The sequence below is a fragment of the Marmota monax genome, unplaced genomic scaffold, assembly GCF_021218885.2.
Source record: "Marmota monax isolate L192 unplaced genomic scaffold, Marmota_monax_Labrador192_F-V1.1 WCK01_AAM20220418_F8-fsc00018, whole genome shotgun sequence".
Taxonomy (NCBI): domain Eukaryota; kingdom Metazoa; phylum Chordata; class Mammalia; order Rodentia; family Sciuridae; genus Marmota; species Marmota monax.
In genome coordinates this window covers 6,654,348-6,674,715 of record NW_026692201.1, presented here as the reverse complement: position 1 = coordinate 6,674,715, position 20,368 = coordinate 6,654,348, and the positions used below count along the sequence as shown (strand labels likewise).

The 20,368-nt window shown below is 41.3% G+C and overlaps 1 protein-coding gene across 3 annotated transcripts in view; it reads left to right on the top strand.

Moving 5' to 3' along the window:
- The window catches only part of Lhfpl2 (LHFPL tetraspan subfamily member 2), a 155,417-nt gene that overhangs the window by 43,084 nt on the left and 91,965 nt on the right, over window positions 1–20,368 (top strand). The window contains exon 3 of one of the 3 annotated variants that reach the window (XM_046427592.2): window positions 1,031–1,267. The exons of the other annotated variants lie outside the window; for them this stretch is intronic. The gene's annotated coding sequence lies outside the window, so the exon portion shown is untranslated. The remainder of the gene's footprint in view (window positions 1–1,030; window positions 1,268–20,368) is intronic. 3 annotated transcript variants of the gene reach the window in all.

Here is a 20,368-nt window from a genome sequence, read left to right as displayed (position 1 = left end):
CATAGCAAGTTAGTGTCACATTTTTTTGTGACTTAATGGGAAGAAGGCAAAAAACTAGGAAGAAGAAACTGTCAACATTATCATAAAAGGAAGAATTAGTATTTTCTGTCTTTTATTTATAAATGATGCCCTACCAGCATCAGAATGTGGTGTGCTAAGCTTTTTTAAGCCAGAATTAAGTTCCTCAGATATTCAACCTGGGTTCCAAGCTGAGGTCTGTGACTGTAAGGGGGCTTGACCTTTGGACAACTTTAGATAGGCATGTGCCTGTCATCTTGACACATAAACAGAGTTGGAATGATTAGAAAAGAGTCAGAAGGATTGCCCAAGGGAGGTGAATAATTTTTTACCATGTTTCTCTTTGTTACATTTCAGATGTATTTCAGAAGTAAGACATTTATATTAAAGGAAAACTGGGCACTATGACACTTAGGAAAGATTGAGAACTTTGTGGTCTGAGGCTATTTTATTCAAATGTTTGTTCATTCATTCATTCATTCATTTCTGCATGTTTCACTTAATCTATTCAACAGAAAGCAGGATCTCTCTGAGGGGTCTTCTGCAGCAGCCTCTTAACGTTTCCTAGAGGTCCAGCCTTTTGGAATGAGAACCCTTCCTCCTTCCATCTTTCTTGGGAAGTAAACTTATAGCTGCACATCTTTTCAGTTAACTTAAAAATACTGTTTGGCTTTTATTGTAAACATATAGATATTATAAACATAATGATATTGGGAAGGATTTACACTTAAAAGAAATGTGTGATATGAAGGTTGCTTAGTAATATAACTTCTATAATTTATTTCTTCAAAACAGCTGGGGAGCTCCTTTTTTTTCTTAAATGAAGAAATGTTTCAACTTTTCTAATATAATCAAACACAAATTTATCTTAAATCCACAAATAAAAGTTATGTCATTTAATACCATTATTATTCATTTAAGTTCCCTGCCTCGCAGACTCCCCTTTACCAGAAGTGCTTACAAGAGAAAAATGCTGCAAATTTGAGTTCCTTTTCTGGCTTTTCCTTGTCAGGAATCCGCTCCAGGAGAGGTGGAGTAAGAAAGAAGGAACATCTTAGATTCTCCTGGAGCCGTCCTGAATGGCTGGGAATGTTTGTTGTGTCTTCTGTCACCAAGACATTGTCCACTGTGATGGAAAAGGCACGCAGATTTCTGGTGGCAGAAATCCATCCACTCATAGCACTAGGATTGCCTTTAAGCACAGACGTGGCATAAACTGCATTTGACCTGGTGCTTCGGACTCAAGCCAGTAGGTGACTCATTATTTCAGATGTTTGGTTTGTGCTGTTAGAGTTGAAGCATCTGTAAGGAAAATAGAAAAGCCTGTTGTAAAAATATAATCTGTCTCCAGGAAGGAGAATCCCTGTGTCCTGACCAGAGGCGGGATGTCTGCTCATGGCTCGTCTGACCTGTTTTATCTTAGATCCTGGTTTGAAGCGGCTCTGGAAAGTGTTCGACAGGGCATGTTTAGATGGCATTACCGTTTCACATTTTCAGTGTGAGTTCAAAACATGAGTAGGAAGTTTTCTCTCTCATCCCTGAGAAATGGCAGTCTCCCCTGAGGATAGGCCAATGAAGGACTGAGGGAGAGGAAAGGACACAGGGCTGGCCCCCACGCAGAAGGCTGCCCTTGTCAGCTGGTTTCTCTCTGAAGATCTCAACATGCAATTTATATTCATTTTTGGAGGTTGTCCACTCTATATGTGATTTACTGATGATGGAATGTTTGCTTTCTAGAATCAAAGACAATTGTAAAATGTCAACTGTTTTTTATTATCTTTAACTTTTGCACTACATTTTAATGTAAAACACTCTACTAACTTGTAAAGACTCTCTTCTTTCTTGTGTCTTGATTCTTAATTGTCCTAGGAGAACACTTAGGAAAACCTACGGAATTCCTACCCAAACTGTGCGGTTAAGGAAGTGTTCAAAACATGTAGGGATCTGGTTGTGAACAGGTAGAACATTGCAGTTTAAACTGATAGCCATTATTATTTTATTATAGAATTTTGATGGTTAGATGGTGACTGTGTCAGATAATTGATTTCAGAGAAGAGATAGCTTCTGTTGTGTATGTGTCAGGAGCTGTATTTACTCCTCACAGATATACCAGACAACACAGATAATGGATAAAATGAATAGCTGATATCAGGCTAATGAGTCTGCCCAAGGCCACACAGCTAGCCAAGGAAGAGCTTTACATCATGCCCAGGTCAGCCTGACTTGAAGGACGTCTCCACAGTCGTGCTTCCCATCTCCCCCTAAAAGCAAGGGGAACGGAGTTATTACCATGTTTCATAGTGCTGAATGTTTTTTAAACCTTTCCACTGGTCTAGTGATACATAAATAGCCATTTTGGAGAAGCAGGGTTGCATAGTGGTTAAGAGCCAGGACAAGTGTGTGTGGCTCTTGAACTTACTAGCTCTGAAATGTGGGTCAAGTTCCTTAACCCTTTTCTGTTTGACTTCTTCGTTGGTGGATAAAATAGAGCCCTAGATTGTGAGGCTTACATGAGTTCTTGTCTCCACCGTGATAGAGTGGTTCGTAGTATGTTCTGTTCAGGTGTTTGCTGCTTTTGTATATTATCTGAGAGAGGAACAGGAATGAGTCACCCTCTCCAGCCCCTTGGCTTCTTACCTCATGGGGCAAAATGCCCCAGGTTCCCAGATGGAAAGCCTTCAGAGCCTGGGAAGGCTTGGGGCACAGTCACCAAAAGTGCTGGAGAGGGAGGTGCTCTTAGACCCCTACTCCAGGTGTCCTGTTGTGCCCCCCTCCCCCCTGCATGGGCCTTCTGTTTTCTTCCACACACACTTGTCTGTCTAGTCTACTTCCATAGGTTGCCTTTTCTCCCTAAAGTGCGTGTGTCCTCAACCTTGACCACATGGGCTATTAATATGTCATTGCTCATTCAAGCACTGATTTAGGGTCCTAGCCTGTTGTCCATATGTTTTAGCTAGTGTGGTGGCAATGGTATATTACAAAGTGACTTCTGGAGGCTGGGGTCAGGTCTGAGGACCTTGTAGGGCACTTTTTAAAAAGAGCTTTTATCATGAATATGAGATTAGGGAGTATGAAAGGAAAAGGTACCCTAGGGAGTCAGCATGGCTCCAAGGCTCAGACCCAGTCATCTTGAAATACTCCCAGGGACCCCAGGGCTGTGGTTCTTACCTTTTGTTCTTCCCTTTTCTTAATTCTGGGGCTGGGAATTCTCACCTCATCCCATTTCAGGGCAGTGGAGAGTCCTGTCTCATGAGGAAGATCAGAGAGTCAGGCATCCCTGGTGCAGAAACTGTCCTTCCCAGAAACTGACTCTCTGGGAGGAGTAATAGGTGTTCTTTTCAGTGCCCCTGTGAATGTCAGAGCCTGGTGGTGACCCAGCATTGCGTGAATAGACTGCTCTGACCAGGAAGCCTTTTTTTTTTTTTTAATTTTTATTTATTTATTTATTTATTGGTTGTTCAAAACATTACAATGCTCTTGACATATCATATTTCATACATTTGATTCAAGTGGGTGATGAATACAACAGACACTAGTATGGCAGTATGTATAAACGTGGATGTGTAACCAATGTGATTCTGCAATCTGTCCACGTGGTAAAAATGGGAGTTCATTACCAGGAAGCCTTTAGTGATGAAGATGACGTGCAAATTGCCCAAACCAGATATGAGACTGCCTGTTGGTTTTTGGTTCTGTTTTTTAATTGTGATAAAAATTGCCCAAACCAGATATGAGAATGCCTGTTGGTTTTTGGTTCTGTTTTTTAATTGTGATAAAATACACCTCGTATAAAACGTACCATCTTAAGGTTTTAAGCATACAGTTCCATACTTGTAAGCACTTCTACGAAGTTGTGCAACCAACACTGCCGTCCGTATCTGAAACTGTTTGATCTTGCAAAACTGAAACTCGGTACCTAGGAAACAGTAATTCCTTATTGCAAATCTCCTGAATTTAGAAAGAACAACAACCTGCATGGCCCAGAGAGGTTCAGCCGAGCATGTGTTTGTCCATTCCTGAATTTTTTATTTAGTAGAGGGGTGATCAGAAAGAATTTAATAAAAGTAAAAGTGAAGAAAGCAAAGATGTTTTTAAAGGGTGTGTTTGGTACATAATTGGTAAACTCTGATGGAAAGGGAAAAAGAACTCTCCTCCTCCCCCAGGTTTGAGAATTGATGCAGTTGACTCAGAAGTAGAACCCACATGGGAGATCTGGGTTTGCTGTGACTTTTTGGTACTCCCAGAGTTTGTTGTAGAGGTAGGGATTCCCTCCACAGCAGTTGCTGTGGATTTGCAGAGAGGTTCCACCTCCCATTTCTTTGAGGGAGGTGTTCTCGGTCCTTCCTGAGTTGGTCCCAAGGGAATGTCCTACCGTCTCTGGATACCTCAAGATTCTTCCAGAACCCTGATGCAGATTTTACTGCCATACACTGAATTTCCTGTTGGCCTTTAATTGTAGGTCAGTGTTGCTAGTTAAAAAGAATATTGTGGTCTGGGGTTGTAGCTCAGTGATAGAGCGCTTGCCTAGTATGCGTGAGGTACTGGGTTTGATCCTCAGCACCACATAAAAATAAATCAATAAAATAAAGCTATTGTGCCCATCTACAATTAAAAAATATTTTAAAAAAGAATATTGTACTATTTGCTAATTCAAAAGAATGTGTTCTTGACCACTGTGAAAACATCACCAAATGGGAATGGTCTGAAGGAAACCAAGTCTTTTCAGAAACGTCCTGTGTTCGCTGCCCCCTTCATAGTTGTCCTGTGCTGGCTCTTAGTTTTGAACTCAGGAATTGGCTCTCGGGCACATTGGCCACATGTTCCATTGTGTGTGCCCAGATGGAACCACAGGACTGTAAGAAAATTGGATGGATACGCATGCTGACCTATATTTTTTCGCCCACCATGTTCTAAATGTATCTTGTTTTTGCTTTTGCTGCCTTGGCTAACAAGCATCCCTTGTGTCCCCTCAAGGTTTCCATCGGCTTCTCTTCCCCTCACTCACCTTGCCCAAACAATACTTGAGTCTAACAAAGCTAATCATTTTTAAAAGGTTGTCTTATCAAACGATGGTTGGAGAGTATGGACTCCTTGAACGCACAAGGGTGCAGATGGTGACGTCAAGGATCACAGGACAGGATGGACTGACTGCAAGCTTTCTCTTGGCCTCAGGAATGACTTTGTGTTTCCCTTTGCCAGTCCCATTTCTACCCCAACCGTCCTGCCTCGCCTTTCCCAGATGATGTCATTGAAAAGCAATGGCAAATTATGACTCGTGTTTTCTACTAGGGCCTTAACAGACAGTTTATTCCCACATGTAAACATTTTAGTAAGCCTTTTGTTTAGTGACTCATTAATTTGATGAGGAAAATGTCCTAATAAAGATAAAGAAACTGTAAACTGTTTCAAAAGCTGCAGAGGGAAAAATGTTGGGGCACTTGAGGTCAACTACTTCCCCTGTTCTTTGAATTTCATTTGTTGTTTGGTCATGGGAACAGACAAATTGGTCATTTGGGGTTAGGTCCTCATCTTCGTTCTTTTCTGTAAACTTAAGCACACATGACCACGTCATGCATGTTTTACTTCCACAAGTTTCTTTTGTATAGGCAGGATCCATGGGTGGGGAGATTTTGTGAAAAGAGTATATCAGATTTTCCTCTTTCACATAAAACTAGTGCATAAAATGTGTCACTAGTTTGGAACTGAGAAATACTTGGTTAACTTTTATCGGTAAACAGTTTTAATTTTCTCAAATAAGACACAAACCCCCAGGTATAAAGGTTTGGAGATTGCTAAGTAGAATCAAGGCTCTAAACCTGTGGTTATGTGCACTTTTCCTAAGACATAATCTGTTCCTCATTTATATGAAAGTCTTGTAGAGATATTATGACTTTTATTTAGTTCTACATACTTTTGTTAAGGTTAACTATTTTAGTGTGGTTGATGTAACTAACTATTGCTAGGTTTTGTTTGAGTGTTTAATGAAGTATAAATTTATTTTATGTAAAAATGCCCTTTGCAACAGAGTATATTGACTTTTATTAAATCCAGGAATAACATCATAGATGTTTTGAAAAACAGTTGTCCTGCAATTTTGTACTTACATTTCAAGAGGCAGTGGTATGCTTTAGTGATTCTTGATCTCTCCAGGAGAAAGACCTGGTTGTAAACTGGGAGAAAAATTGAATAACATCCTTCTGAACTATGTTTATTAGAAATTTTACTTTTTAGTATTCAATAGTTGTAAAAATACAGAAAATTAAAAAGAAGAGTGATTTCAGTGTTATTAAAAAAATCAAGAGGCATGGTAAATTGACTTGAGGCTCTAAGTACTGTATGAAGAATTTGGATTTTGTTTGTATAATCAGTTAATGCTTTTATCTTAGTTTGTATCTGTTCTCTTGCCAGACTTTTTTTCAAGTAGGAAATATAATGATCCAAAGGTAACTTTTCATTGCAACATACCTTTAAATGAGTGCCCATTTTTTGTTGTTACTGGCTGGGATTTACTAGACTGGAAAAAAAAAAGATAGAGAGCTAGAATGAATTACTACCTCTAATAAAGCCACATATGTGTGAGTGTGAGCATTTGTATAATGATACAAGAGTATGTCATAGCAAACTGAGTTTCTTAATGATACAAATATGTCTGAGCTAAATATCTTTCTAATGACCTAGACTGAAGAAATGCTCTTTATAAAATGTGATCTTGTCTCTGACTCAGATCATATTCTGAAGTGACACCCTGTAGGGGCCAGGTTTAATTCTGGGCTCCTTTAACTTCTAGAATTTGCCAAATGAGCCTAGTCCTCAGTGCAAGGGGAGGAGCTACGTGATGGCCAGTCATTCATGCAGGTATTCAACTGACTGTTTTGTGCCCTGCTTGGGGCATACAAGGTGAATCAGGAATATTATGAGACCTCGAGGAACCAATATATGGTCTGGTGGAGGACAGACATGAGCCAGCACTTATCCTGCTAGAGGGCAAGGGCTGCTTGGAATCTTCACAGGCTGGACATGCTGCCAGAATCTGCTCACCTGTTTGTGAAGGGGCAGGAGAAGGAGGTCAAGAGTAGGTACCATTTGAGCTGAATGGATTAAGTTCAAATCAGTGTTGGAACCATATTGACTTTCTGAATTTTTAAGAGCAAATTTATCATTCCCTCTCTTTATATTGAGCAGGAAACTGGGTACAACAGAGCAGGGTCTGGATTACTCTGGCCTGACTTTGAATCCTGGCTGCCACTTGATACCCTCTTGACCTTTCTGAACTTCTCAAAGGAGGATAATAGAAATGTTGGTTGGGAGGGTTAAATGAGCTAGGTTAGGTAGCAGTACTTACCGCTCCCTCCTTTCTCCTTAGCACACTAAGAGTGAGTGGCTTGAAAATCAGGGCAGCTTGTTTTGAATAGTATCTGATGAAAGAAGAAAGCAGGGTTAATTATGAACAGTGAGAGTAATAGTAGGCACCACTTATTGTGTGGGGCACTATTTCAAGTGCTTCCCATTTGCTCACTCAGTCTCACACCGACTATATTAGGTACTGTTATCTCACCTTATAGATGAGAACTTTGAGTTTACAGTGGCTAAATCATTTTCATTAGCCTCGCCTCCTGGCTCCCAGGCTTTTAATTTTTTTAAAATAATTTGTTCTTTTTAGTTATACATGACAGAAGAATGTATTTTGACATGTCATACGTACATAGAGTATAACTTCCCATTCTTGTGGTTGTGCGTGATGTGGAGTTATACTGGTCGTGTATTCTCATAAGAACATGGGAAAGTTATGTCTGATTCCTTCTACTATCTTTCCCATTACCATGTCCCCTCCTCTCCCCCCATTCCCCTCTGTCCAATGTCCAATCCAGTGAACCTCCACTCTACCCTTCCAACCCTCCCCCTCCTGCCTATTGTGAGTCAGCATCCACATATCAGAGAGAACATTCAGCTTTTGGTTTTTTGGGATTGGCTTATTTCATTTAGCCAATCCAGTACGATAGTCTTCAGTTCCATCCATTTGCTATCTAAAGGCATTCTTTTTTATGGCTGAGTAATTTTCTATTTGTGTATGTGTGTATGTGTATATTTTCTTATCCATTCATATTTTCTTTATCCATTTATCTGTTAAAGGGCAGGTACCTAGGTTGGTTCCATAGCTTAGCTTTTGTGAATTGAGCTGGTATGAATATTGATGTGGATAAGTCAATGTAGTATGCTGGTTTTAAGTCCTTTGGATATATGTTGAGGAATGGGATAACTGGATCAAATGGTGGTTCCATTCAAAGCTTTCCGAGGGAGGATCCAACATGGCGGCGAGTGGGGAGGCAGCGCTTTCAGTACCTCCTCAACAATGGGGTCAGAGAGATGCATGGATACGCTTAGATTCGACCTGCTGAGATACTCCTAGCAAAATTCCACTAAAGAGAGACCGGCCGGGAATCGGTAGGATTTTTGGAGGTGACAGTTTGCCCTAGACGAGTGAATCTCCGCCATGCAGCGCAGAGGTCCAGACCCGCCAGCCGCTGCCCGCGCTACTCAGCGACTGTTGGCTGCCTGCACGTGGCCCCCGCGTCAGGGCGGATAGCCTCCGAGGCGCAGCGCAGCAGGAGCGGTGCAGGGACTCTAGGAAGAGGTCTCTCGCCAAGCCTTCATGAAATAGCGAACCGGGAGCTGAAACCAACCAGAGATAGACCAGTCCCACCCCTCCCTTCGGACACTCTGGCAAGGAGCCTGGGGCCCGCCATAGCAGAGAGGTGACATCACCAAAGTTCCGCCGACAGAATTCCTTCCCAGCAGAATCCACATTAGCAGGTGTGTGACTCCCACCCCCTCCAGATACAAGCAGCCAGGAAACCTCGGGAATCTCTCCGGGGGCGTGTCTGTAGGGAAGCAGAGGGGATTCCAGATCCCCACCTCCCCTTAACAGCAGCGGCGACACCCAAGATCTTAGCTGCCAGTTTCTGGGGGCGTGCCCACCAAAGGGGTCCGGAAAAATTAAACTGTTGGTTCCCAGATCACCCCACCATAGCACTGGGGCTTAGATGAATGACAGAGAGGGTGTTCATCGTTTGGGATATAGGACACGCGGTGGGGCTGCAAGTGTAATCAGATCCTTGGGGAACCACCTCTGGTGAACAGGACCTGGCTGGCTGGCTGGGAGGAGGAACAGGGGGAGGGGCCGGATAAGTGAAAGGGCTCTGGACTAACAGGATTGAGAGACTCCCAGGAGCCACCTTACAGGGATTTCTGTCAGCACATAGAGGGCAGAAGCTCGGCTCGGAGGGCACAGCTCCGCCTATTGGAAGAGAAGAAAATGGGATTCAGCCATAGAACAGGGGATGCCAGCATGGCAGAGATCTGATGTCATTGGAGAGCGGCCGAGGAGAGAACTTCATCGGTGCCAGCGGCGACAGAAACAGTTGGTCTCCTGGTAGGGAGGGTGAGTCACAGATACCCGAGTCTCTCTCGCTTTGTCGTCGAGCCAGAGGGGAGGAGCGGGGCCGCCGCCCGCGCCCGCAAGGTAGGCAGACCTGCGACCAACCTGCAGATCAGGCCCAGTGGTCTGCGGGCGTGGTAGGAGGGGCAGGGCGGCAAGGTAAGCAGACCTGCGACAGACATGCGGATCAGGCCCAGCGGCCTGCCAGCGTGGTACACACTTCACCCCAACTGGAGTAGGGGCAGAGCAGAGCCTTCGCCCGTGCCCAGATCAGGCCCAGTGGCCCGCCTGTGTGGTGGTCAAGTGACCCCAATTGGAGTGGGGGCGGAGCGGAACTGCCACCCGTGCCCGCAAGGTGGGCAGACCGGCGACCAACCTGCAGATCAGGCCCAGCGGTCCCCGGGCGTGGTAGGAGGGGCAGGGCAGAGCCTTCGCCCCCACCTGCAAGGTAGGCAGACCTGCGACAGAACGGCAGATCAGGCCCAGGGGTCCGCGGGCGTGGTAGACACCTCACACCAATTGGAGGAGGGGCAGAGCAGAGCCCCCGCCCGCACCTGCAAGGGAGACTTTTCAACTATACAAGAGCAATATAAATATATAGGGGGGGAAAAATTTCAAAAACACAACAGTTTCACCAAGAAGAAAGAAATGCAAGCAGTATGAAAAGACAAGGAAAGAAAGGACTACAAGCAATGCAGGTCAACTCAACTTTAGAAGAGGTAACAGCTGCAGCAGATGGAATGTCAGATAAAGAATTCAGGATATATATGCTTCAGATGATCTGGAGTATCAAGGAAGACATTAGACAGCAAAATCAGACAATGAAAGATCACTTCAACAATGAATTACACAAACAAATCCAAGAAGCAAAAGATCAACTATACAGGGAGATAGAGGTTATAAAAAACAAACAAACAGAAATCCTAGAAATGCAGGAAGCAATAAACCAACTTAAAAACTCAATTGAGAATACTACCAGCAGAGTAGAACACTTAGAAGATAGAACATCAGACAATGAAGACAAAGTATTTCAACTTGAAAAGAACATAGGCAGCTCAGCAAGACTGTTAAGAAACCATGAGCAGAACATCCAAGAAATATGGGATAACATTAAGAGACCAAACTTTCTTGTCATTGGGATACAGGAAGGTATAGAACTCCATACCAAAGGAATGAGCAATTTATTCAATGAAATAATATGAGAAAACTTCCCAGACTTGAAGAATGAGACAGAATCCCAAATTCTAGAAGCCTACAGGACGCCGAATGTGCAAAATTATAAGAGATCCACACCTAGACACATTATAATGAAGATGCCCAACATACAGAATAAGGAGAGAATTTTAAAAGCTACAAAAGAAAGGAAGCAGATTACATTTAGGGGTAAGCCAATCAGGATAACAGCTGATCTTTTAACACAGACTCTGAAAGCTAGAAGATCCTGGAATAACATATTTCAAACACTGAAAGAAAATGGGTTCCAACCAAGAATTGTGTATCCAGCGAAATTAAGCTTCAGGATGGAAGATGAAATTAAAACCTTCCACGACAAACAAAAGTTAAAAGAATATGCAGCTAGAAAACCATCTCTTCAAAACATCCTCGGCAAAACATTACAGGAGAGGAAGTGGAAAATAACAATGAAAACCAACAGTGGGAGGTAGGACAGTAAAGGGGGGGGGGAATAATCAAAGAGGAAAACAAACCATGGTAAGTAACATAAATAAACAAATATGGCTGGAACAACAACCCATATCTCAATAATAACCCTAAATGTTAATGGCTTAAACTCACCAATTAAGAGACACAGGCTAGTAGATTGGATCACAAAACAAGACCCAACAATATGCTGCCTACAGGAGATGCATTTGATAGGAAAAGACATACATAGGCTGAAGGTGAAAGGTTGGGAAAAATCATATCACTCATATGGACTTTGGAAACAAGCAGGAGTGTCCATACTCATATCAAATAAAATAGATTTCAAGCCAAAGTTAATCAAAAGGGATAAAGAGGGACACTACATACTGCTTAAGGGAACCATACACCAACAAGACATAACAATCATAAATATATATGCCCCAAACAATGGTGCAGCTATGTTCATCAAACAAACTCTTCTCAAGTTCAAGAGTCTAATAGACCACCATACAATAATCATGGGAGACTTCAACACACCTCTCTCGCCACTGGACAGATCTTCCAAACAAAAGTTGAATAAGGAAACTATAGAACTCAATAACACAATTAATAACCTAGACTTAATTGACATATATAGAATATACCACCCAACATCAAGCAGTTACACATTTTTCTCAGCAGCACATGGATCCTTCTCAAAAACAGATCATATATTATGTCACAGGGCAACTCTTAGACAATATAAAGGAGTAGAGATAATACCATGCATCCTATCTGATCATAATGGAATGGAACTGAAGATCAATGATAAAAGAAGGAAGGAAAAAGCATACATCACTTGGAGAATGAACAATAGGTTACTGAATGATCAATGGGTTATAGAAGACATCAAGGAGGAAATTAAAAAATTCTTAGAGATTAATGAAAACACAGACACAACATATCGGAATCTATGGGACACATTGAAAGCAGTTCTAAGAGGAAAATTCATTGCTTGGAGTTCATTCCTTAAAAAAAGAAAAAACCAACAAATAAATGATCTCATACTTCATCTCAAAATCCTAGAAAAAGAAGAGCAAAACAACAGCAAAAGAAGTAGAAGGCAAGAAATAATTAAATTCAGAGCTGAAATTAATGAAATCGAAACAAAAGAAACAATTGAAAAAATTGACAAAACTAAAAGTTGGTTCTTTGAAAAAATAAACAAAATCGACAGACCCTTAGCCATGCTAGCGAAGAGAAGAAGAGAGAGAACTCAAATTGCTAGCATACGGGATGAAAAAGGCAATATCACAACAGACACTTCAGAAATACAGAAGATAATCAAAAATTATTTTGAATCCTTATACTCCAATAAATTAGAAGATAGTAAAGGCATCGATAAATTTCTTAAGTCATATGATCTGCCCAGATTGAGTCAGGAGGATATAGACAACCTAAACAGACCAATATCAATCGAGGAAATAGAAGAAACCATCAAAAGACTACCAACTAAGAAAAGCCCAGGACCGGATGGGTATACAGCAGAATTTTACAAAACCTTTAAAGAGGAACTAATACCAATACTTTTCAAGGTACTTCAGGAAATAGAAAAAGAGGGAGAACTTCCAAATTCATTCTACGAGGCCAACATCACCCTGATACCTAAACCAGACAAAGACACTTCAAAGAAAGAAAACTTCAGACCAATATCTCTAATGAACCTAGATGCAAAAATCCTCAATAAAATTCTGGCGAATCGGATACAAAAACATATCAAAAAAATTGTGCACCATGATCAAGTAGGATTCATCCCTGGGATGCAAGGCTGGTTCAATATACGGAAATCAATAAATGTTATTCATCACATCAATAGACTTAAAAATAAGAACCATATGATCATCTCGATAGATGCGGAAAAAGCATTCGACAAAGTACAGCATCCCTTTATGTTCAAAACTCTAGAAAAACTAGGGATAACAGGAACATACCTCAATATTGTAAAAGCAATCTATGCTAAGCCTCAGGCTAGCATCATTCTGAATGGAGAAAAACTGAAGGCATTCCCTCTAAAATCTGGAACAAGGACAGGGATGCCCTCTCTCACCACTTCTGTTCAACATAGTTCTTGAAACACTGGCCAGAGCAATTAGACAGACGAAAGAAATTAAAGGCATCAAAATAGGAAAAGAAGAACTTAAATTATCACTATTTGCAGGTGACATGATTCTATACCTAGCAGACCCAAAAGGCTCTACAAAGAAACTATTAGAGCTAATAAATGAATTCAGCAAAGTGGCAGGATATAAAATCAACACGCATAAATCAAAGGCATTCCTGTATATCAGCGACAAATCCTCTGAAATGGAAATGAGGACAACCACTCCATTCACAATATCTTCAAAAAAAATAAAATACTTGGGAATCAACCTAACAAAAGAGGTGAAAGACTTATACAATGAAAACTACAGAACCCTGAAGAGAGAAATAGAAGAAGATCTTAGAAGATGGAAAAATATACCCTGTTCATGGATAGGCAGAACTAACATCATCAAAATGGCGATATTACCAAAAGTTCTCTACAGGTTTAATGCAATGCCAATCAAAATCCCAACGGCATTTCTTGTAGAAATAGAGAAAGCAATCATGAAATTCATATGGAAAAATAAAAGACCCAGAATAGCAAAAACAATGCTAAGCAGGAAGTGTGAATCAGGCGGTATAGCGATACCAGACTTCAAACTATACTACAGAGCAATAGTAACAAAACAGCATGGTACTGGTACCAAAACAGGCGGGTGGACCAATGGTACAGAATAGAGGACACAGAAACCAATCCACAAAACTACAACTATCTTATATTTGATAAAGGGGCTAAAAGCATGCAATGGAGGAAGGATAGCATCTTCAACAAATGGTGCTGGGAAAACTGGAAATCCATATGCAACAAAATGAAACTGAATCCCTTTCTCTCGCCATGCACAAAAGTGAATTCAAAATGGATCAAGGAGCTTGATATCAAATCAGAGACACGCCGTCTGATAGAAGAAAAAGTTGGCTACGATCTACATACTGTGGGGTCGGGCTCCAAATTCCTCAATAGGACACCCATAGCACAAAAGTTAATAACTAGAATCAACAAATGGGACTTACTCAAACTAAAAAGTTTTTTCTCAGCAAAAGAAACAATAAGAGAGGTAAATAGAGAGCCTACATTCTGGGAACAAATCTTTACTCCTCACACTTCAGATAGAGCCCTAATATCCAGAGTATACAAAGAACTCCAAAAATTAGACAATAAGATAACAAACAACCCAATCAACAAATGGGCCAAGGACCTGAACAGACACTTCTCAGAGGAGGACATACAATCAATCAACAAGTACATGAAAAAATGCTCACCATCTCTAGCAGTCAGAGAAATGCAAATCAAAACCACCCTAAGATACCACCTCACTCCAGTAAGATTGGCAGCCATTATGAAGTCAAACAACAACAAGTGCTGGCGAGGATGTGGGGAAAAGGGTACACTTGTACATTGCTGGTGGGACTGCAAATTGGTGCAGCCAATTTGGAAAGCAGTATGGAGATTTCTTGGAAAGCTGGGAATGGAGCCACCATTTGACCCAGCTATTCCCCTTCTTGGTCTATTCCCTAAAGACCTAAAAAGAACATGCTACAGGGACACTGCTACATCGATGTTCATAGCAGCACAATTCACAATAGCAAGACTGTGGAACCAACCCAGATGCCCTTCAGTAGACGAATGGATTAAAAAAATGTGGCATTTATGCACAATGGAGTATTACTCTGCATTAAAAAATGACAAAATCATAGAATTTGCAGGGAAATGGTTGGCACCAGAGCAGATTATGCTAAGTGAAGCTAGCCAATCCCTAAAAAACAAATGCCAAATGTCTTGTTTGATATAAGGAGATTAACTAAGAACAGAGTAGGGACGAAGAGCATGAGAAGAAGATTAACATTAAACAGAGATGAGAGGTGGGAGGGAAAGGGAGAGAAAAGGGAAATTGCATGGAAATGGAAGGAGACCCTCAGGGTTATACAAAAGAACATACAAGAGGAAGTGAGGGGAAAGGGAAAAATAATACAAGGGGGAGAAATGAATGACAGTAGAGGGGGTAGAGAGAGAAGAGGGGAGGGGGGATAGTAGAGGATAGGAAAGGCAGCAGAATACAACGGAAACTAGTATGGCAACATGTAAATCAATGGATGTGTAACTGATGTGATTCTGCAATCTATATACGGGGTAAAAATGGGAGCTCATAACCCACTTGAATGAAAGTGTGAAATATGATATATCAAGAACTATGTAATGTTTTGAACAGCCAACAATAAAAAAAAAAAAAAAAAAAAAAAGCTTTCCGAGGAATCTCCATTTCACTCTGCTTTCCAGTAGCTCTACTAGCAATGTATGAGTGTACCTTTTCCCCACATCCTCTCCAACACTTATTGTTACTGATTCTTGATAATCGCCATTCTGACTGGAATGAGATGAAATCTTGGTGTAGTTTTAATTTGCATTTCTCTTATTGCTAGAGATGTTGAACATTTTTTCATATATTTGTTGACCATTTGTATTTCTTCTTTGATGTTTCAGCTCCTTTGCCTATTTATTGATTGGGTTATTTTGGTTTTTGGTATTAAGTTTTTTGGGTCCTTTATATATCCTGGAGATTAATGCTTTATCTGAGGTGCAGGTGGCAAAGATTTTTCTCCCATTCTGTAGGCTTTCTTCGTGTTCTTGATTGTTTCCTTTGTTGTGAAGAAACTTTTTAGTTTGATAAAATCCCATTTATTGATTCTTGATTTTACTTCTTGTGCTTTAGGAGTCTTGCTAAAAAACTTAGTTCTTAGGCTAACATGATGGAGATTAAAACCTACTTTTTTTTTTCTTGTAGGCACAGGGTCTTTGATCTAATGCCTAGGTCCTTGATCCACTTTGAGTTGAGTTTTGTGCAGGGTTAGAGCTAGGGGTCTAATTTCATTTTCTTACATATGGATTTCCAGTTTTCCCAGCACCATTTGTTGAAAGGGTATATTTTCTCCACTGTATGTTGATGGCGCCTTTGTCTAGTATGAGGTAACAGTATTTATGTGGGTTTGTCTCTGTCTTCTATTCTGTCTTCATGTCTATTTTGGTGTCAATGCCATGCCATTTTTGTTACTATGGATCTGGAGTAGAATTTAAGGTCTGGTATTGTAATGCCTCCTGCTTCACTTTTCTTGATGAGGATTGGTTTGGCTATTCTGGGACTCTTATTTTTCCAAATGAATTTCATGACTACTTTTTCTGTTTATATAAAGAACATCATTGAAACCTTAATAGGAATTGCATTAAATATGTATAGTGCTTTTGGTAGTGTGGCTATTTTGACAATATTAATTCTGCCTATCCAGGAACATGGGAGATCTTTCCATCTTCTAAGGTCTTCTTCAATTTCTTTGTTTGGTGTTCTGTATTTTCATTTTGGAGGTCTTTCACATCTTTTGTTAGATTGATCCCACATGTTTTTTTGAGGCTGTTGTGAATGTGGTAGTTTTTCTAATTTTGCTTCCAGTTGATTCATCACTGATGTATAGGAATGCAGTTGATATACGGATGTTTATATCCTACTGCTTTGCCGAATTCATTTATGAGTTCTATAAGTTTTCTGGTGGTGGCTCTAGAGCTCTTAACCACCGGCGTGGCACTTTTGAAGAAGCTAATGAAGAAATAATCACATGACATATCATAATAATGATGACAGGAATAATAGCACCTTAGATTTTTACAGAGCTTCATGGTGGAAGAACACTGCTATGTACAATGTTGTATTTGTTCCTCATGAGAAGAAATAGGAGACGGTTAGAAACCGGATTAGAAAACCAGTGTCCAGAGAGCAAGTTAAGTTACTTGTCCAGCATTACCAAGTATGTGGCCAAACTGGTTGAAGAACTTTTTCCACTTGACTCTTTTGTTTATAGAATGAAAGGTAGAACCGTTCAGGAATCGTTTAATGGAATGGTTATTAAATTTTTAAAATACGAAACACGTACAAGAAAGTGAGTTATGTTGCCAAAGGTCACATGTTATGTTAGTGACCAACTATGATCACAAATGGCAAATCCAGCACCTGAGCCACAGCTTCGGAGTGACTCAGTGAGAGAGTTGGAAAAGTACTGATGTGTCTATACAGGGGGCTTCTTAGAGCTGCGGTATGTCCTCATGCTTTCTTCTGGGATTCTGGACCCTCACTTGCCGTCAAATCTTCTTTCCAAAGGTGGGCCAAGGAGAACACACCTGGAAGGAATATGATTGAGTTTCCCCTCCTGTGGGGTGGGGATGACACAGAGGGCCTGGGCCACCTTCTTCCAGTGCTGATTTGCTCTCTGGAAATTGAAGGCTCAGTGCAGTCTTTGGAGGGCAAAAGAGATGGGAAACCCAACACGGTTTGACCGACTGTCTCTTGGGAGTGTGTGGTGTTTTGTCTTGTAGCTGGGGATCTGGTTACAGATGCCTGTGATTATGGCCTTTGGCAGCAATTGTCAGAGAGACTCTTAAGATTTCCAAAGGCTGCAGAAGAGCAGATGTGGGATTAAATTTCAGGCCCTCTTACCCATAATGTCTTACATGTGGGCAGGGAGCATTGAGGATTCAGGCTGTTGTCCAGAGGTGTGGGGTGCAGACACAAGAGCAGAGATCAGAGGTGCCAGCGTTTTTTGCAGGTCTTCTCCCATTGTATCCTTTATCCTTGGCCTGCAGACCCTTTAAAGTGGTGATATTCTTCCATAATGGTTTGCTGGCAGTGTCTGCCATAGCCATTGTTTGTCGTGTTTAGTAAGAGGGATCTAACTGGCTTCTTTGCCAGCAGACATCACCAGGCAGATAGAAGGTGGAAAAAATGAGTCTCTGTGACCCACTTTAATTGACTGTGCAGCAGACAGTTTCATTTGGTATTGCTAGGGAAGTTTACGGTATTCATGCTTGGCTAGTTTGATTGCAGCTTTTCAAAAATCACATGGCAAGGACTTTAGATGACTATAAGAAACACTTTTACTGCTAATAATGAAGGACCAAATTGGAAGGAGTAGTTGTACTAATCCAGCAGTTGGTTGTTATTGAAGCAACAGCTGCTAGGTTTCTCCCCACTGCAAATAAAAAAGGAAGCTTATTGAGTTAAAAAAAATCTATTAAGCACTCATTAGACAGCAAAAAAGATTTAAAAGAATCTTCCAAGTCTTGGCATACGTAAGAATATTCCAGCTCTTATATTGAGATGTCCTTTTTTAGAAGTGCTAGAAAGCACAACTTATACCATGTGACTAAACAAAGAACCCAGAACAATCCTGGGTTGAACAGTGAGATAGAATTTAAGGATCACCTTTGTGTTCCCTAGAAAATCTGAAAGTTCTGCTGTTGTCTTGTGAAGTTGTCTACCTATTATAGGGGAGAGTGGAGCCAGGGGTATGTGCGCCTCGCTTGGAATCTCCATTAGGACACTCATGAGACTCAGTTGCCTGAGAGTGTTGAGGTTTTGTAATGACTGGGCAGAAGAAGGGCACAGAAGGCTGTGGTCATCCACCAGCTGCGTGGTGACTCAGTGCTCCTGGGCATCTGTTACTGCATTTATGAAATGGAGACACTACCTTCCTGTGTGCCACAGAGTGCTTCTGGAAAACCAGATGGCTAGCACTCCTGAAAGTGAGAAAACATGGAAATCAAATGGGATAACATGAAATAACAACCCCCATCAGCCATGTGTGGATGGCCTCCCCATTAAAAATCATCTTACTTAATCCTCCCAGCTGCCTCGGGAGGAGGCACAATGATGATTCCCGGGTTAGAGGTTTGAGTAACTTGCTCAGGGAAGACAGAGTGAAATAGACTGCTGTCAGCCTCCTGTGGGAGCTGGGCTCAGTGCTAGGCAGGGTCTCAGGGTTATGCCATTATAGCCTCAAACCACAAGTGGTACCTTATGGTACTTCAACCCAAGAATCCGAATTCCAGAGTTGATGTCATTCCTCATCCACAAGTCCTTTAGAGAAGTATATGAAAAACTGATCTCGTCACTCCTTCCACATTGAGTTCTGGGATTCCATGGCCTGTTACACCCTCGAGAAGTAGCATGAGAAGCGCCTGTGCTGCTTGTTAGTTCTTTGACCTTGGTCACGCTAATTCATCCTTCCATCCAGCCTCCAATTTCCCCATCTCTAAAATGGAATTCATGATCTGTCTGATAAAATTGTTGTGAGTGTTCCGTGGAGATAAGTGTTATTAAGTGCTTAGCATAGTACCTGGCACCTAGCAAGGAAGGGTTCACTTAGTACATAAGGAGAGGAGGAAGAAGATGGTGATGATGATGACAATGATGACGATTGTTACTGCCAAGGTTTCAGTGCTCTTGAGGTTTTAGTTGCAAAAGGTGCTATCTCCCTGGACTCAGGTATGGCTAGGTAGCTTCCTGGCTGAACACTTTGACCCTCTCCTACACACACCCAGAATAGTTTCCAAGAATAGCAGTAGCTTTTGAACCTCTCTCATCATCTGTCTTCTATTTATCCCCCATACCCAAGTTCAACCTTTGAAGATTCGTCTACCCCATCAAACGAGACAGCGAGAGCTGTGACGGGTGCTGACCCTCAGACCGTCTGAAGGTCAGTGACACTGAGGCTCTGTCCAGAGCTAATCCTTTAAGTCATTCTTTAAAGATTTATGAACCTTTTTATCCCCAGCAGAACCAGGCGCTTTATGTCGCTCTGTATCACATTTCCTATGACAGGTAGGGACCCACCTCCCTGCAAGAGCTCCCAAAGCTGCAGTCAGATCTTCCTTCATTTTCACTGCACATGTTCTAAATGGGCTGTTGCTCTGTTTCTCTTTGCTTCCCCTGAGAAGTTGTTCATCCCGGGTGGCTTTTTCTTCCATGTGTACATCCTGTAGGGAAACTGGAAAAAAAAATCATAGGCTTCTGTTCTAACTTTTTATTTTAATCAGAATTTTTATGAAAATCCTAAACTGACCAGCTCATTCCCTCCCGCAATGAAATCTTGAACTTAGAATGCTATCTCCATTTATAATGTCTTCCAAACAGCCACTTGCTGAGAGCCGAGTCAGCGTTGAGGCCAGATGGTTCCAACCTAAACTAAGATTAAAGATGAAAGATACCTTATTTAACATCTAGAAGTAAAACCTCCTTTCAAATCATTCTTAAAAAATTAAGCCTTTGATATTAAACTTAAGCCAATGAAACTTTGAATGGAATGGGAACAACATAGTTCCCTTGTTTGAAT